Below are 17,883 nucleotides of genomic sequence, written 5' to 3' on the forward strand. Positions count from 1 at the left end.
CATGTGTCCTCCTTAATGCCTATCACCCAGTTACTCCATGTCTCCAACTCCCCTCCCCCCCCAGCAACTCTCAGTTTGTTTCCTATAGTTAAAGGTGCCTCATGGTTTGTCTCCCTTTCTGATGACTCCCATTCAGATTTCCCTCCCTTCCCTCTGATCCTCTCTACTACATCTTAATCTCAACAGTCAAGCAGTGGTAGTAATTCAGTCATGGAGTCATGCATATTCTAAATCTGATGAGGTCGATTCCTATACTGCCTTTGTCTCTGCTAGAGCGCTTACATTTGTTATATTATTGCTGCTGTGTTCATGTTTCTCGTTCACTGAATGTCTGTTAAAAGAATTAGTAAAATGTGTGACTGCAGAAAATACAATGGTCATGGATGATGAAGATTTTCTCCTTGACCAGACTGGAGTCAAGTTCCTCTGAGTCCTCTTTCTGTCCAGCCTTGACCTCAGGCTCCACCCACTTAGCCCAGTTTTAGCAAGAAGTCTGCTTAGTCAATTTTTCAGCAATCTCCTATCCTACTCTTGATATCTGATCAAATTCCTTATCTCTCACCCCTGGTATCTTACCACTCTTTTTTTTTTTTTAAGATTTATTTATTTTGACAGAGAGAGAGCCTGAGCAGGGGGAATAGCAGAGGGAGAGAGAGAACCAGACTCCCCACTGAGCAGCAAGCCCAATGCCAGGCTTGATCCTGGGATCAGATCATGACCTAAGCCAAAGCCAGAGATTTAACCAACTAAGCCACCCAGGTGCTTCAGTATCTATAACGCTTAATATCTGATCAAATCCCTTATTCCCAGGGCACCTGGTTGGTGCAGCTGGTTGAACGTTTGACTCTTGGTTTCTGCTCTGGTCCTGATCTCACGGTCCTGAGATTAAGCCTCACCTCAGGCTCTATGCTCAGTGAAGAGTCTGATTAAAATTCTCTTTCCCTCTCTCTCTACCCCTACCCCTGCTCCCTCTCTCTAAAATGTATTAATAAGTCTTTTAAAAAATTCCTTATCCCCTGATCTCAATAGTTTATGACCCTAGCCTTCCTTCAACAATATTACTGTCCAGATGGTTTAGCCAGAATCCCTTCATCCTTACCCTTGATATTCCATCTTAATTTTACATTCAGTGACCCCCACCATGCCCTTAGCTGTAAATCTCCATTTGTCTGAGATGAGCCAGATTTATCTCCCATACTATAAAATAAAATCCCATCGTAGTAGCATCCCTTGAATAAAATCTTCCTTACTGTCTTTAATGGGTGTCACAATTTTTTTTCTTTAACAGTCAGGAGGGTGCTAATGGAGTACCACGACAAAAGGCCTAACTTCCTATAATGGACATTTCCTTGGTTTACCTGACAAATACTCTTTCTAAGGAAAATTTCCAGTTCTCAGTATAACTGCCAACTGGCCCAGGGGTGGACAATTGAGTCAGATGAGACCAAAATGAAAATTTTGTTGAGACTCTGGACCTTGAGGATTCAAGCCAAGGACAAAAAAGTGTTGGTACTCCATTATTCTGATGGTCCATTAACTCTTGCTTTTTTTTAAAAAAGATTATATTTATTTATTTGACAGAGATCACAAGTAGGCAGAGAGGCAGGCAGAGAGACAGAGGAAGCAGGCTCCCCGCAGAGCAGAGAGCCTGATGTGGGGCTCGATCCCAGGACCCTGGGATCATGACCTGAGCCGAAGGCAGATGCTTTCACCCACTGAGCCACACAGGCACCCCAACTCTTGCTTTTTTGATTCCTGTTTGTATCACTGCCCCTGCCTTTTTGAAGATAATGACCATTCATCTGAGTACACGGTTCACAGAATCCCTTTGCAGTGGCCCATGCAGGCCAAGTTAGTAGAGCATAATGGATCTCTGTAAGTTTTTAAAAAATGTCTTTGTCCCTGTTGCCCATGGCCATTAAAGACAAAAGGTCAGTGGTAGGGGGATACTGTAAAAGGTGAAGTTCTAGTTACTCACTGATTTTTTGATTGGAAGAGAGAAAGCAACACCCACATACAGGGCCAGTGGGTGAGTGGAGGAAACATCTTTGGCTCTAGGAGGAATGGGGGAAGGAGAAATATTAATATTCCTTGTCTTTGGAACTGCCCCTGAAGACTTCCCCACACAGGAAAATGACCTAGCGTGACTCTCCTAAACTTCGGCAAGCCCCTTAAATTTAACTGACATCTAGATCTGATACTCCCTGCTGGATAACTCTGATCATTATTTGATTGTTATTTATTTTATTTTAAAATTATTTTTAGGGAAAATTTTAATCTAAATACAATTAATTAACATAAAATACTAGCTTCAGACATACAGGTTAGTGATTCATCAGTCTTTTATAACACCCAGTGCTCACTGTATCACATGCCTTCCTTAATGTCCATCACCCAGTTACCCCATCCACCCATCCCCCTCCCCTCCAAGAACCCTCAGTTTGTTTACTGTGATTAAGAGTCTCTTCTGAGGGGTACCTGGCTGGCTCAGTGGGTTAAAGCCTCTGCCTTCAACTCAGGTTATGGTCTCAGGGTCCAGGCTCTCTGCTCCCTGGGGAGTCTGCATCCTCCTCTCTCTCTCTTCCTCTCTGCCTACTTGTGATCTCTGTTTGTCAAATAAGTAAATAAAAATCTTTTTTTTTAAAGTCTCTTCTAGTTTGTCTCCCTCTTTGACTTCATCTTGTTTTATTTTTTTCCTTTACTCCCCTATGATTCTGTTTTGTTTCTTAAACTCCACATATGAGTGAGATCATATGATAATTGTCTTTCTCTGACTGACTTATTTCGCTTGGCATAATACCCTCTACTTTCATCCCTGCCGTTGCAAATAATTGCCATTTGTTTTAACTCGACAGAAAAGGCCACTAGAAACAGCAGGTCATGGCCCCAGCTCCTGTCCCTCCATGCAGAACATCTGTCAACACCTGTGGACATCTTTTCCTCCCCCCATTCCTATGAATGTTGCTCAGTTGTTACATGGCATGGACAAATGCTGTTGGCTGGTGGCATGGACACACTGGACAAGCTTGGCCTTTGGTAAAACAAAGACTGGATTCAATTACTCAAACTGAAACAGGAATGCTTGGATGAACAAGCCTGCCAGGAAGTCCCACTGGAGGCACTCAACCTGTGCCCCTTCCCTCTTTGGACCAAGAACCTGAACTTGAGAGATGAATGGCTTATCCAAGGTTATGGCAAGGTTACACAGAGCTGAAACTAGACACAGGTGTACATGCCTATTGATCAAGGCTGGCTGTGAAATCGAACTGCCTCAAATATTGATTCTTTTTGCCACTTCTGATTCTCTGACCCTGTTTTTCATAGTTTAGGATGTAGGAATAATAAAAATATCAGCTAATGGGGTATCCTGATATTTTGATGTTTTAGTTCTTGTCAGAAATTTACCATAATGCTTAGCACATGGATATGTGTGTGCACACACATGCACATGCTTGACACTCAAAAAATTGTTCCCTGATATTAACTTTATCAGTGCACTTTGCATCCACCACCAATTGGCTGTTTTGTCACAAACTGATTAAAGCAGAACTGTCAAGTGAGGAACTACAAAGCCAAAGCATTAAGTGCTTTGAAAAACCAGCACCTGGGAGGATTTGTCTCAGCATCTGTGATTAGAAGGCAGCAAAAAGAGACCTTGGGGACACAGTTCACCCCTTCATGAAGCAGCCATTCAGAACTTTCTCCGAAGGGCTAATGCCTAATCTTCCAAAGACCAGCAAGAACAAGCTTATGGTCTGTTAAAATCAGACTTTTAAAAGATTTTTATTTATTTATTTGAGAGAGACAGAGAGAGAGAGAGAGAGAGCATGAGAGGGGAGAAGGTCAGAGGGAGAAGCGGACTCCCCATGAAGCTGGAAGCCTGATGCAGTCCTTGATCCTGGGACTCCAGAATCAAAATCAGATTGATTGACTCAGTACAGTCAGGGAGGACATTCCTCAGGAGTCACAGAATGCTGGTAGCCATGAGGGAGGAGTCTTTTACAAAGTCTGGGCTCTCACAGAAGGAGTCTGAAGCACGTGTATGGAAAGCAGAGGTCAGTTCTGGATTAGAAGCTCTTTCTGACGGGAAATGAGTAGAAGCAGGGATTAACCAGGACTTGGGCTCTGCCTTATTCAGTTCAAGTTGCTGCAAGAAATGATGACAGACTGGGTGGCTGAAACAGCAAAACATGTACTATTCCTTGCAGTTCTAGAGACTGAGAAGTCCAAAAGCAAGATCCTGGGAGATCTGATATCTAGCAAGAGACTGCTTCATTATCTATAGATGCCCATATTTCTGTTGTAGCCTTGCATGGATGACAGCTGGCAGAACAATCTCTCAGGTCTTTTCTCAGAAGTGCTTTTATCTCATGCACAAGTGTTCCAATCTCATGACCGCATCACCTCTCAAAGCCCATACCTCCTGATGGCACTCCTTGAGGGTCAGGGCTTCAACATCTGAATTGGGACAAGACACACACATTCAGTCCATTAGCAAGGGTTGTCATGAGGACAGCGTAGCTTAACAACTGGGTATCCCCAGGGATCCATGGGACTAGCAAAGCATAATCTGGGGGCGTCACTGGTAGGAAAGCAGGAGTTCCCCAAGAGACAGTCCTCATAGCATTTTACAGAGACAGCATGACCCTTGAGAAACAATAGTTTCCGTGACCCATACACAAGCCTTTATCTATGTCTGTCCTCCCTGCTGGATTCACAGCAAGCCTACTTCTTTCTTTTCCAGTACAAATGGATTTCCACTCTCTGAATCCTGATGAATTTTTGCTCTTTTGCAGTTAGTAGGTTGTCCTTCAGGATTCTGCATGTCTGGATTTGCAATCGTGGAAACTGCCAAAGGTCTAGGGACCTGCGTGGCAGAACCCGGACTCTACTACTATTGCCCAAGGTAGGGACTCTGGTCCCTTGAGCATCCTGTGCTGCTATCAAAGTTCTGTGTGCATTGGCTTATTGTTTACTTTTTTAAATGTAATTGCTTATACGTGTGTTTGATCATGCTCAAGTGGCCTTTCTGTGGAAATAGTGGCCAAGCTACACCTAGAAGTCACTGAAGAAAGTTCTAAGAACTCCCAGTTGGTATGAGGCTAGAGAGAGAGAGAAAGAAAGAGAGAAAAGAAATCTGCCTCTCTGCATTTTGCAAGTCTCTGGGCAAAATCTGTTAGCTGTGCACTCATCACACTGAGATTCCAGGCAGGGAGGACCTCCTGAGCCTTATCTCCCTGAGTTCCTCTTCCAGGAGCAATCCCTAGTTTGAGACCAGGGTTAGGGAAGGAAGAGCAGAAAAGCAGGGTCCAGAAGGAAGGACTGCCACAGACCATGGAGCACCAGAGGGCCAGGATGGTACCTTCTCCCTGTTGAGGTACAAATGGGCTCAGCTCAGCAGGTACAGGGGTGCCCTTGGCCCCTCTGGTGGGCTTTGCAGTGCCCCAAACTCAGGAAGAAAAAAGGCTGTCTCAGGTGACTTATTTTTGACTGGGAAGGGGCTGACAGCAATGGAAATAAACAAGTAGGGAATGATGTTGGGAAGTTGGAGGGTTTGTCCTTTATATCTCAGCTTTCTCTCCTATCTTCCCTTGCTCTGTAGTGTGTTCTCAAAGAAGATTTTGGCATGATATTCCTGTTCACTGATTTACTCCTGAGCTGTGTCTTTTCTGCTGTTCAGCTCATCTGGTGAATTCTTTTACTGTAAAAAGTATCTTGCCCTTGCAAGGGCAAGGGGAAGACCTGAGAAATCCCAGAGATTTCAGCTTGCCACCGGCTATTTGGAATGCTGGAAAGGATTCAGAGTAGGGGAAATCGTCATGGACATCTGAGACCACCCCCACATTCAGCGGTCCCCTGGACACAAACCCAAACCTTGATACTGATCCTGAACCATGCTCTCAACTCAGACCCCTGTGATCCTCGCCACAGTGCTTTCAGATCGGTGCAGCCATGCCCATAAGCACAAACTCTTAAGCCGAGATTCTGTCCTGAGAGGTCTGTCCCCGACGGCCTGGCTCCAAAGCCTCAGAGATTGGGGACAGTGAGGAACACCATAGGACTCACCCTGCCACCCTGAAAGGAACCATGCCATTTGGAACTCCAGAAAGGATTCAGAGGAACTGAAATCTGCATTCCTACCTCTGGACACCCCCATATTCAAGAGGCCCCTGGATGCAAACCTGGAGCTTGACACTCACCCTGAACAAATCCCTCGACTACCCCCTCCCCCAGAAAGATGGACAGAGTGCTGGCAGATCGGGCCTGCCATGTGGTGGGCCCTAACCATAACCTTTGGTTTGGTTCTCAGGATTCTGACCCCAAAGGCCTTGCAGTAGGTGCCCTACAATTTGGGGACACCTGGGCAATCCCAGAGGACTCAGCCTGCCTCCCAGAAGGAACCTGTGCCGTTTGGAACTCCGGAAAGGATTGAGAGGAGCAGAAATCTGCATGCCCAGCTGAGGACACACCAACACAGAGCTGACTCCTGGACACAAAGCCAGAGCCAGACACTCCCCCTCACCTACACTGTCAACTCAGCCAGCCAGACAGCTCTCCATGGGGTCTTCAGGTCAGTCCTGCCATGTCCCTGGTCCCTAACACTAACCCTTGGATGGGTTCTGTAATGATCTCCTCATTTCAGGTTATGTGTTGGTTCTGCAGGACATTGTCCTGGTGTGGGATCAAACACACTGAAGCATCCCGTGTGAAGTGGCAAACGTGGAAAAGAAATGACGGCTTGGGAATCTGAGTGTGGAGACAGCATGTATTTGTGCTGCTATAACAAGCTGACTGCACTTTGAAATCACCGCAGAGGAAATGACTCTTCCAAACATCCATGTTAGCACGACGACATGGAAGCAGGGAGAACATCAGACTTTGGGATGGAGGCCAAGCCCTCCCAGATCCAGGTCACCCAACATGGAGAGGACACATGTTAGCAAGAGACTCGTGGGAGGATTAAATCATGAGCCCCTGTATCTCTCAGGTGCAGTAGAAGAAGTGGATTTGGAATTTCAGTTTTCCACAACGTTCCACCACAAGCTGGTTAGAACTGTGCAAAAGCAGGAAGTGAAGCCCCAGTAAAGTGGACTGGGGATGCCAGAAGTGGAGGCTGGAAGGGGGCACCTGGTGCTCAGTGCCCATTACAGACCCCACATTGCAATCCCCCACAGGAGAGACTCACCAATTCCAGGCCCCACAGGGGAAGACGGAGGTTCATCTCCTGACTTTTTGTAGGAGCTTTGCAGCTCAGCTGGTGAGAATTCTCCATCACCCTGCCTTTCTCCAGGGGACTTTCCTTCAAGCACCCTTCCCAACTTCTTCCTCCTCCATGAAATAATGTTCCTCTCCTTTGTTTCTCGCACTTGCCTGTGATGGGATCGTAGCTTGCTCAGCCCAGACTGCCATTCTCTGCTCTTCCCAAATAAACCCATGCTGCTGGTCAAATAACTGGCAGATGGAGTTTAAGGCAAATCGAACTAATAAATTCAAGAACTTGCAAGGAACAAAATCAATATGCACAAATTAGTGGCACTCCTACGTGCTCGGAAGGAACCATCAGAAAGAGACTACAGAGAACAATCTCCTTTACACCTGCATCCAAGACAGCAAGATACTCGGGAGGCCCCTGAACCAAGAAGGTGAAAGACCTGTCCTCTGACAGCCCTGCAACAATGACGACAGACAGGGAGGGGGACACACGGAGATGGGGAGGCACTGTGCTCAGGGAAGAACCCACACTGGGAAAATACCTACTCTCCCCAAAACCGTCTACAGAGTCCTCACTCTGGCTCCTGAATTTCCGGACTCGGCACAAGCCTGGAGTGGGTGTGGACACGGGAAGGACCCCTACAGGCCTGAGGTGCGGGGAGCACAAGCAGCGAAGCAGGCGGACGCTCCCTGACTGCAGACCATCTGAGGAGCCGCAGGAACTGAATCCGCGAGCACACAAACACAGACGAGGACCGAGGAGCACCCGAGCCCAGAAAGGGGGGACCCCACAGCCCCGCGCACAGCACAGCAGGAGGCCACGTCTCCTCACACAAAACGACGGAAGCCCCAGTGTCTACACAGGGCGCCCTTCCTCTGTGGGGTCCTGAGACCACAAACCCCTTGACAGTCCACTCAGGCCTCCTCCAGGGTCTGGTCCTTAGGAGGTTGGACTGCTGCCAGTGTGGGCGCGTCCTCCACAATGGGTCAGGTCAGGGTGGCTGCAGAGCCACACCCTCCTCAGCTTGTCCTGTCAGGGTGGGAGGCGCCCCACATTCTCCAGAAGTCTCCACAGTGGGTCCTGAAGAGGCGGGGCTCCGGTCCCAGCTGTGGCTGCGCAGCCTGGACTCAGGGCGGGAGCTGCGGTCTGGCGCCCTCTGCAGGCGGTGGAAGGCAGTGCAGGACTGTGGGAGCTCACCCTTACAGTGGAAGGTCCTGCTCCCTCCCGGGGTCCAGCTGAAGCCATTTCATTCCGGAAATTCAAGCTGCATGGAGCCCAATACCCCCCAACTTCCCCCCAAATAGCTAAGGAACAATGAATTGGAAACAATGTGGAATTACAACAGTCCTTGACCCAAACAGTGGCACTGAACATGGCCCTGAGGCAGACCCACACTCTGACCTCAACTTGGTCTCAAGCCTGGACCCTACCCTAATCCAAGACCCTAACCCTAGCCACCAACCCAAACAATGTTCACAAGAATCAAAAGGTAGAAACTGCGAATATCCATCAATGGCAAGTGCATAAGCAAAGTGTGGTGAAGGGTTTGAATTTGGGTTCAGGTAAAGGTTTTAGTCAGAGTTCTAGATCAGGCTTTGGGTTTAGTGTTAGGGTGAGGATTTAGAGTGAAGGACAAGGGAACAGATTTATAGTTTTGGGCGTTAAGTTTATGATTTAGGCTTTAAGACTCAGGGCTTATGGGATAAAGTTCAAGGTCAAATTTGGGGTTTGGCTTCATGCTGAGATTTGGGTTCAGGGTTCATGACTTGGAGGTCTGGTTTAGGGTTTGGGTTCGTGGTTCAGGGCTTGGATCCAGGGCTCAGGTACAGGCTTTGGGTTCCATTTCAGGTTTGGGATTCAGGGTTCTAGTTTGGGCTTTAAGGTCAGCTTAGGTTTCAGCGTTGTTAGGGGTTAAGCTTAGGCTTAGGGATGACACATTATCTTCGGTTGTCATCATGGACAAAAAAATTCTATCTGAAGTTTCTAAGTCAGAAATGTATTTCATCTGGGGGCGCCTGGGTGGCTCCGCGTGTTAGGCCTCTGCCTTGGGCTCAGGTCATGATCTCAGGGTCCTGGGATCCAGCCCTTCATCAGGCTCTCTGCTTGGCGGGGAGCCTGCTTCCCCATCTTTCTCTCTGCCTGCCTCTCTGCCTACTTGTGATCTCTGTCTGTCAAATAAATAGAATTAGTAAAAGCTATTATATGATCTTTTACAAACCATTTCCTATCTTTGCATTCTCATGTGCCAAGACAGACACGGATTATTTAAAACCCTGAAGAGAGTGCTCTTGCATTTAAATTGCCTGTAACCTTCGTGTAATAGATTTATGATTGATGATAGATTTAGTTAAAATATAACTATTTAAAATATTTACTCTCAGTAAATGATTTCAACCTATGCTCATTTAAGTAACTTGGTGCATAATCCCTTTTCTATTAAACCATAGTGCAAGGACCAATGCCGCGTTTCCGAGAGAACCCCAAGCTATTTTTCTAGAATGGCCGTATGCCTATATATCAGGCGACCTGTTTTCACTCCCTTTGTGGAGCACCTACCCTGGAGGTCATGTAATAACCAGTGACCAAAAAAACAAACAAAAAACCCAAACATCCAGGTCGAAGTGCCATCCCTGCCTGGAGAAGAGGAGACTGCTCAGACAGATCCCGGGCAGGCATCTCAGCCCAGACCTGTGCTGGGGAAGCTGATTCCTGTCTTTGGGCGCAATCTGGAAGCCAGCAAACTGACCCAAGAGAGCAGCCCGCCTTTAGGACTGATGATCTTTTTGCAGCCAGGCGGCCCACGTACACCCGCTCAGGGAGCCAGGCTAGGAGGCTGCCCAGAGCCAGCACTGGCAATGCTGGCAGCTAGCCTGGGCTTCACCCCACACCCCAGCCAGGGCCCGGGCCTCAGGAGGGTGGGGGGCGGGAGCAGCGCAGAGAAGGGGCTTAGCTAATTTCCAAAGAGGGAAGTGAGCTCAAGAGGACTCAGGAGGGAGGGGGGGGGAAGGCGGGGACGGGGCGGGAGCGGCCCGGAGAAGGGGCTTTGCTAATTCCCGAGGAGGGAAGTGAGCTCGCGGAGGATGCAGAGGAGAGTCTGGAAGGAGGTGGAGTGGCTGGCGGAGGAGGGGCGGGCAGCGCCAGGGCGCTGTGCTGCTGCCCAGTCGGGACTGCAGGACCCACCGGACTCGCCTCCCGTGCGCTAAAGCGCTCCAGCCTAGACCCTGAGGCCTCGCTGTCCCGTTCCTGCTGCCTGCTGCCCCTCCCCGCCCCATGGCTTCTATGGAGGACCCTCTGCTCACAGGTAAAGAGACAGGGCAATGCGCCCTCACCGGGAGCAGAAAACCCGGGCCAGGAGCAGGAGCGGGGCGGGGGAGGGGGGGTGTCGTGGCCCAGCCTCCCGAGAACCCCAGGGCACCGGGAACACCCCAGACGCCCTGCTGCACCCCGACCACCAGTGGTTGGGCAGGGGACAGCACCGAACGAGGTTACCCCCCCTCCCCCGCCTCCAGTGGGCAGGCTAGCCCCCATCGTTTGGCATGCGCATGTCAGTGCCTCCTGCCATAACCAGGGCACCCAGAACCCAGAGAGTGAGGCCTTGGGTGCTTTCTAGTGACAGATTCAAGGCAATTCTTCGACTTTGGGACTTCAGCGTTAACATAGTTTTCATTTGTGATTATTATTTTTGTGTGGGGGCCATAGCTTTTCTTTTAACCTATGGTTGTTTTCACTCCCGGTTCTGAAGAAGCCCCTAAATCCTAACCCTGTTGAGGATTCCGAAAGCTTCACAGCAGCAGTGCTGGGGGACACTGTGGACACATGGTTTGGTTTCTCCTCTGGCCTGATTATGTGGCAGCCCCGCTCTGTCCTCCTCAGACTTCAGAGCAATATCTGAACAAGTGGAGAAGGGACCAGGGGATCAGGAAGGTGGCCATCGAAGTGTGACTTCTCTGGAGGGTGGCTGAGCTAGCAAGTGAGCATGTTAGTCCAGCTCTGCCTGCAGTCGGGATGGAGCTGAACAGGGGCCAGGGAAGGGGTGGAGGAGCAGAGAGCGGGGACAATGGGACCAAAGAGGAGATTCAGATGAAGGGAAGTAATGGGGAGGAAAGAGAAGAAACTCTAGAAGACAGGCATGTAGAAAGGAAAAGGGATGAAGTGGGCATTGGGAAAGGGCACCACCAGGGAAGGAGAGAGGGGAAGGGAAGAGGGAGGAAGAGAGGAAAGGGGAAAGGGAGAAGGGAGGAGTCAGCATGCCAGGGCTCCCCCTGCATCTGAAGAAGAGGTGGCTGGTCCAGCTTGTCAAACAGGGTGCTCACTCTTTGGTCCCAGTTTCTGCTCCCAGTGCTACTGGGCTTTGCAAGGAAGGCAGGCTGTCCCCTGGGACCTACTGGAGCCCACTGGAGCCCACAGGAGGGTGGGAGAGGTAAGATGCCACCGGGTCCTATCCTGAGCTGCTCCCAGCCACCAGCCTCACCACATGGTGCAAGAGGGACCCCAGAACAAAGGAAGGACACAGGCTCGCATGTCTGCCGGTGGCCCTGGGCACTTAGCTCATCGCAGTGAACCACACTGCCTCCTCAACCCAGGCTTTCAAAGCCTCCTTCTTCGTTCCTGGCTTTCATGTCTATAGGAACATGAGCCAGATCTAACTCATCTCTGACAGACAATTCTGACTCACCCCGTGTCAGATTTTTATGAGTGGCTGTGATAGAGTAAGATAGCAATGCTCCAACAAATGGACTGTTTCCTCCCACTTGACCTCAACAGTCATATACATTTTCTTAGCGAAAACATCTTGTCTCCTTCCATTAAGCTCATAACGTGGTCTAATAGTATACATGTGCCTTTGTTAGATGCGAAGCGATACAGAGGTCCTTATTTTTTTTTTAATTTTACAAGGTAAAGTCAGTGAACACATCCAACTTGACGAATACGTCTCTAAAATGTCAATCCAGGCAAAGCTTTTTCTGCCTCCAGTTTGGAGCCTACGTGGTGACGTTTTTAAAATGCTTTCAGTCCCTCAGTGAGGCTCTTAGAAGCTAGCCAGGGCTTACTACGTGGAGGCACTGTGTCAAGTGTTGGAGCTAAAGGGAAGGAAAGCTTGGAGGCTGGCTGGGGAGGGACATCCATGACACAACCACAGCTAGAAACCGAGGCCAGTGCTAGAAAAGAGAGAGCAGGCTGCATGGAGAGTGTGTACCATGGGGCTTGTGAGCTCACGAATAAGTGGGAGTAACTGGAGTGGGGAGATGGGGGAGAGGAAGAGGGTCTTCCCATCAATGGGAATCACCTGTGCTTGGAGGCAGGCGCCATGAGGGGTCTCCACAGGAAGAGGGAGGCAGTGTGGTTGAAGGGCAGAGAGATGGGGCAGAACAGGCATCAGTCAGTTGGAGGGGTATGAAGAGACTGATGGGAGGATTATGGGTGCCTTTGGAGGACTGGGAATTTGTTAGAAGATCAGTGCAGATTTCTATGGAGACAAATGCCAGGAACTGATAGGTCTTTGAAAGGTCACTCTGGCTGCCTTTTGGCAAAGGGGTTGGTAAAAGGCACTTGCAGGGGTGAACACAGCAGGTGGGAGGTGAGTGCAGGAAATCAGGTGTGGGAGCATGGGAACTTGGTTCGGGGGTATATAAGGGAGAATAGCCTTTAAGGAGTTCCACAAATTGGCACCAGCTGTGGCTTCATTACAGAGCTGGAAGGGGGAGGTGGGTGTGTCCTGGAGGTTACAGAAATTACATGAGAAAGGGATGTCTTTTTATATCTTTTTTTCAACTAGAGGAACTCTCACCTTATTGATAGAATTCCAGAGTGGGAACGGATGGACATGAGGACATCTTTGAAATGTCTGAATATGTTCTTCGACATCTTTGCAAGTGACGAGGAGACCTTGACCTTAGGAGGCCTCGGCCCTCTTTGTAGCCAAAAAGATTTCACCTACAGATTTGGGTTCTCCCTTTTAAAATCAAGGAGACAGTCCTTCCAAAGGACACCTCCTATCATTTTACCCTCTCATCATACCTCACATGCTGGGATCTCCAAGACCCTCTGTTCCAGGTTGTGAGTATCCACTTGGGCCGGGCTGGTCTTGCCAAAAACACCACCACAGGAAATCTAGAGCCTGTAGTGCTATTAATAACATCATCTAAGACTGTATTTGCTGCCCTCATGGCCTCTTCCCACCATGACTCACTGAAGCTTTTTACACATTGTATCCATTAAGCTATAGTTCCCAAAGGTCATCTTCTCTAGTGCCATTAATTTTTAGGGGACCAGGCAAACCTTAAACTTGTCCCCCTTAATTGGATCCCTGTGCCCCCACAATCTCTTTGAATGCCTTTCACCATGATCCTTGAATGAGATCTGAGACCAATGCTGGTACCTAACACTTCTTGGCACCTTGTCTGTTAGGTTCTTGGAAGAGGAGGTGGCTATGGAGGTGAGTGGGGATGGGAGTGGGAGGATTTCTCCCTTCACTTCCCTTTTTGGTTTTTCAAATAATGGGTTTTGAGGGGGAGGGAAAGGTTAACCAGACCATTTATTTTCCATCTCCCATCCATAAAATGTTTACCACTCTCCACTGGAAGAATTTAGATCTTTCGTTTGAATCTCCAGGAAAATCTCCCAAACCCAGACCACCACCATGTGGATTCAGCCATCTTCTTATGCACCTCCAGATTGTCTCCTCCTAACTGCTCAAGCCACAGGTTAAGGGCGAAATATTCAATGCCACACGATTATCTAAGCAATTGCATGCAGCTCTGTATCTGCATACAGGGGGTCTCTCCCAAGCCTTTCCAACCTCAGCAAAACAAGACAAAGCCCCAGCGATCTGGGGTATATATCATTCATTCATTCCTGGGTTCAACACTCATGGCGGATCCCCACCAAGACCCTGGGAGAGCAAGGACTGGAGAAATCCTGGAAGCTGAAGTCTGAGGAGGATTTCAAATTCAAGTCAGACATGAAAGGAACATCTGGACTCGGTCCTCAGGTACATGCAGTATTCTGAACTGAGGCTAGAACCAGAGACCATTCTAATGAAAGGCCTCTACAGGTGGGCTCTCACAGGTGGGCTCCGACTCAGTTTCCTGTATATTCATTCATGAAATAGCTCTTCGGGTCAACATGCAGAAGAAAACCATTTAATAAAACTGACAATGAGGAGAGGAAAGGGAAGCCAGAAGGCTTGTGAATGGGGAGAGCCAAGGCAGAAAACCAAGAATCCCTCCCTGCCCTCCTTGCTGCCAGGGAGGTCAGAGGGACTAGTTTCCACCTGGGATCCCAAGTCCAGAACAAAAGAAGCAGGGCCACAGCGGGGGAGGGAAGGAAGTCCTCAGCCCGCGCGTGTGGGGGTGCCGAACGATGGGGGCTAGCGCTCCCGCTGGCGGGGGGCACCTCACAAGGCGCTGTCCCCAGCACAACCTCATGCGGACCCGGGTTGGGCACAGCGTCCTGGGGTGGTCCCCCTGCCCTGGGGTTCGCGGGAGGCTGGGTCTCGACAACACCCCTACCCGCTCCCAGGTCGCATCCCCCGCTTTCTGCTTCAGGTGAGGGCGCGGCGCAGAGTCACTTACCTGTGCAAAGAGGGTGGTCCGGAGAAGCCTTGGGGCTGGGAGAGGCAGCAGGCAGCAGGAGCGGGACAGTGTGGCCTCACGCAGGAGCACACAGGCGGCGAGTCCGGTGGGTCCTGCAGTCCCGACTGGGCCTCAGCACAGCACCCTGGCGCTGCGCACCCCTCCTCCGCCAGCCCCTCCACCTCCTCCCAGACTCTCCACCACATCCTCCGTGAGCTCACTTCCTGCCTCCTCAATTAGCAAAGCCCCTGCTTAGGGCCGCCCCGACCCCCTCCCTCCTGAGTCCTCTGCAAGCTCACTTCCCGCTTTGGAAATTAGCAAAGCCCCTCCTCTGCGCCGCCCCCGCCCCCTCCCTCCTGGGGCCCCGGCCCAGGCTGGGGTGCGGGGCAAAGCTCAGGCGGGCTGTAAGCCTTGCCAGCGCCCCCGCTGGGCAGCCTCCTAGCCTGGCTCCCTGAGCGGGTGTCCTCGCGCGGCCTGGCTGGGAAAAGATCATCAGTCCTATACCCCAGCTGCACCCTTGGGTCAGTTTACTGGCTTCCAGATTGCTCCCAAAGCCATGAACCAGCTTCCCCAGCACAGGCCTGGGCTGAAATGCCTGACCGGGATCTGTCTGAGCAGTCTCCTCGTCTCCAGGCAGGGATGGCACTTCGACCTGGATGTTTGGGGTTTTTGTTTGTTTTTTTGGTCATTGGTTATTACATGACCTCCAGGGTAGGTGCTCCACAAAGGGAGTGTAAACAGGACGCCTGATATATAGGCATACGGCCATTCTAGAAAAATAGCTTGGGGTTCTCTCGGAAACGCGGCATTGGTCCTTGCACTATGGTTTAATAGAAAAGGGATTATGCACCAAGTTACTTAAATGAGCATAGGTTGAAATCGTTTACTGAGAGTAAATATTTTAAATAGTTATATTTTAACTAAATCTATCATCAATCATAAATCTATTACATGAAGGTTACAGGCAATTTAAATGCAAGAGCACTCTCTTCAGGGTTTTAAATAATCCGTGTCTGTCTTGGCACATGAGAATGCAAAGATAGGAAATGGTTTGTAAAAGATCATATAATAGCTTTTACTAATACGGTATCAGCAATTTATCATAAATGAGCGGCCTCCAGCTAAAAACTCAGCTTTGAAAAATGCAGAAAAGCAGCAAACGTTTCCATACGCTCTTGGTGACCAAAGGCATGCTTTGTGCCCCTCATCATCTCTTTTGTGGTTCTGAGGCCCATGTTGCTCAGTAGTTTAGTGTCTTATTCTCTGGGATAGGCCATTGAAGAAATACCAGGCCAAGAGATCAAGGTCCTGCTGTGTGTCTGAAGAAAGTACAACCTTTTAGATGAAGCTCTGGGGAATTTGTTATTGGTTTGGTCTGCTTCTGATAGGAAGGGAAATTTTTTTTAAAGATTTTATTTTTACATTTATTTGACGGACAGAGATCACAAGTAGGCCAGAGCAGGAAGAGAGAGAGAGAGAGAGCGGTGGAAGCAGGCTCCCCACTGAGCAGAGAGCCAGACATGGGGCTCAATCCCAGGACCCTAGGATCATGACCTGAGCCAAAGGCAGAGGCTTTAACTCACTGAGCCACTCCAGTGCCCCAGGAAGGGAAATTTTTTAAAGAGTATTTTCTCTTTGAATCTATTTTGAGGTTTGGTTTGTGGTTCTTTCTGACTTCTCATGAAGATGGAATTATTTCTGAGGTTGGTTGTCAGGAACCGCATATCAAATCGAGCTATCTGGTTAGCAATAAATAAATAAATAAAAGCTCAAGTGTTGGTATAAAGCTATTATGCTTTTCAAAACTCCGAACTATAATTCATGTATCGTGGTCGTTCTTTATCATATCACACAGGAGAGAGGTGGCAGAAACGCACTTTCAGGTTAATTTTTTTACAAGGAAGATTGACTTATAAACCTACTTTGTTATTCCCTTTCATTCAATTTCCCTGTACCTCCTTTTCTATGAATTGTAACGGTAACCCATCATTATTTTTATTTTTGGCACGCGCTTTGTGAACCATAAAGTGTACGCTATAAATGGGAGCGCTCTTCTTTTTTTTTGCAGTTTACGAAAAACTAATATTTTTTAATTTATTTTTTATTTATTTTCAGCATAACAGTATTCATTCTTTTTGCACCACACCCAGTACTCCATGCAAGCAGTGCCTTCTATAATACCCACCACCTGGTACCCCAACCTCCTAAACCCCCGCCCCTTCAAAACCCTCAGATTGTTTTTCAGAGTGCATAGTCTCTCATGGTTCAGCTCCCCTTCCAATTTCCCCCACCTCCCTTCTCATCTCTATCTCCCCATGACCATGAAAAACTAATTTAAAAACATTCATCCACCAGAGTACCCAAAGGGCTCCCATATAAACTATCTGTCGTTACATTATGTCCCGATGTGGAGCTCGATCCCAGGATCCCGAGATCATGACCTGAACTGAAGGCAGAGGCTTTAACCCACTGAGCCACCAGCCCCAATGTATTCTCTTCAGTACCAGAATTTGTAACCAATTGACAGATGAAAAAGGAGGCAGTCAAGTGAAAAACAATAGGTCTTAGACCTGCAAGAAATTCGAATTAGATGAATTCAGCTACTCAGTCACTGTTTCACATTTTCAGATCTCTGCAGAAAAGGGGTTAACCTTTTTACAGCATGTAAAACAGAAGACTATAACACATAATATGTGTAAGCATGTAAATATCAAAATATATCCCATTAGATGTTAAGACACACAGGGCCTATTTTTTCTCTCAAATTCATGAATATGTAGGAGCAATAAGTGAGAAGTGAATGTATACTCTTCACTTCGAAGTCTTTTAGAAATCTAAAATATGACTTTCTATGGTTTGTGTTTCCATATTAATTTATTGCCAGTTTGAACAAATCCACATGCTTTGATTCAAAGGTAATAAATTCCTCTTATTTGGAAAAATGATGTTTATTTTTGTTCTCTTACCCTTCGCAGGTGGTTTCATTTTAGCACACTTCAGAGTTATAATTTCATGCTTATTAAAAACATTTATTATGATCTACATAGATGAATGAAACTTTTGTTTTATTAAATTATTTGCCAAAAAATCTGTTAT

General features: G+C 48.3%; 1 long non-coding RNA gene across 1 annotated transcript; it reads left to right on the plus strand.

Moving 5' to 3' along the window:
- Positions 1-1,379: 1,379 nt before the first annotated feature.
- On the plus strand, positions 1,380-3,371 carry LOC131808263 (uncharacterized). Its single transcript, XR_009344756.1, has 2 exons — positions 1,380-1,505; positions 2,856-3,371. It is a non-coding gene; the product is annotated as an uncharacterized LOC131808263 (long non-coding RNA).
- The last annotated feature ends 14,512 nt before the right edge of the window (positions 3,372-17,883 follow it).

The sequence above is a fragment of the Mustela lutreola genome, chromosome 9, assembly GCF_030435805.1.
Source record: "Mustela lutreola isolate mMusLut2 chromosome 9, mMusLut2.pri, whole genome shotgun sequence".
In the NCBI taxonomy this organism is placed as follows: Eukaryota; Metazoa; Chordata; class Mammalia; order Carnivora; family Mustelidae; genus Mustela; species Mustela lutreola.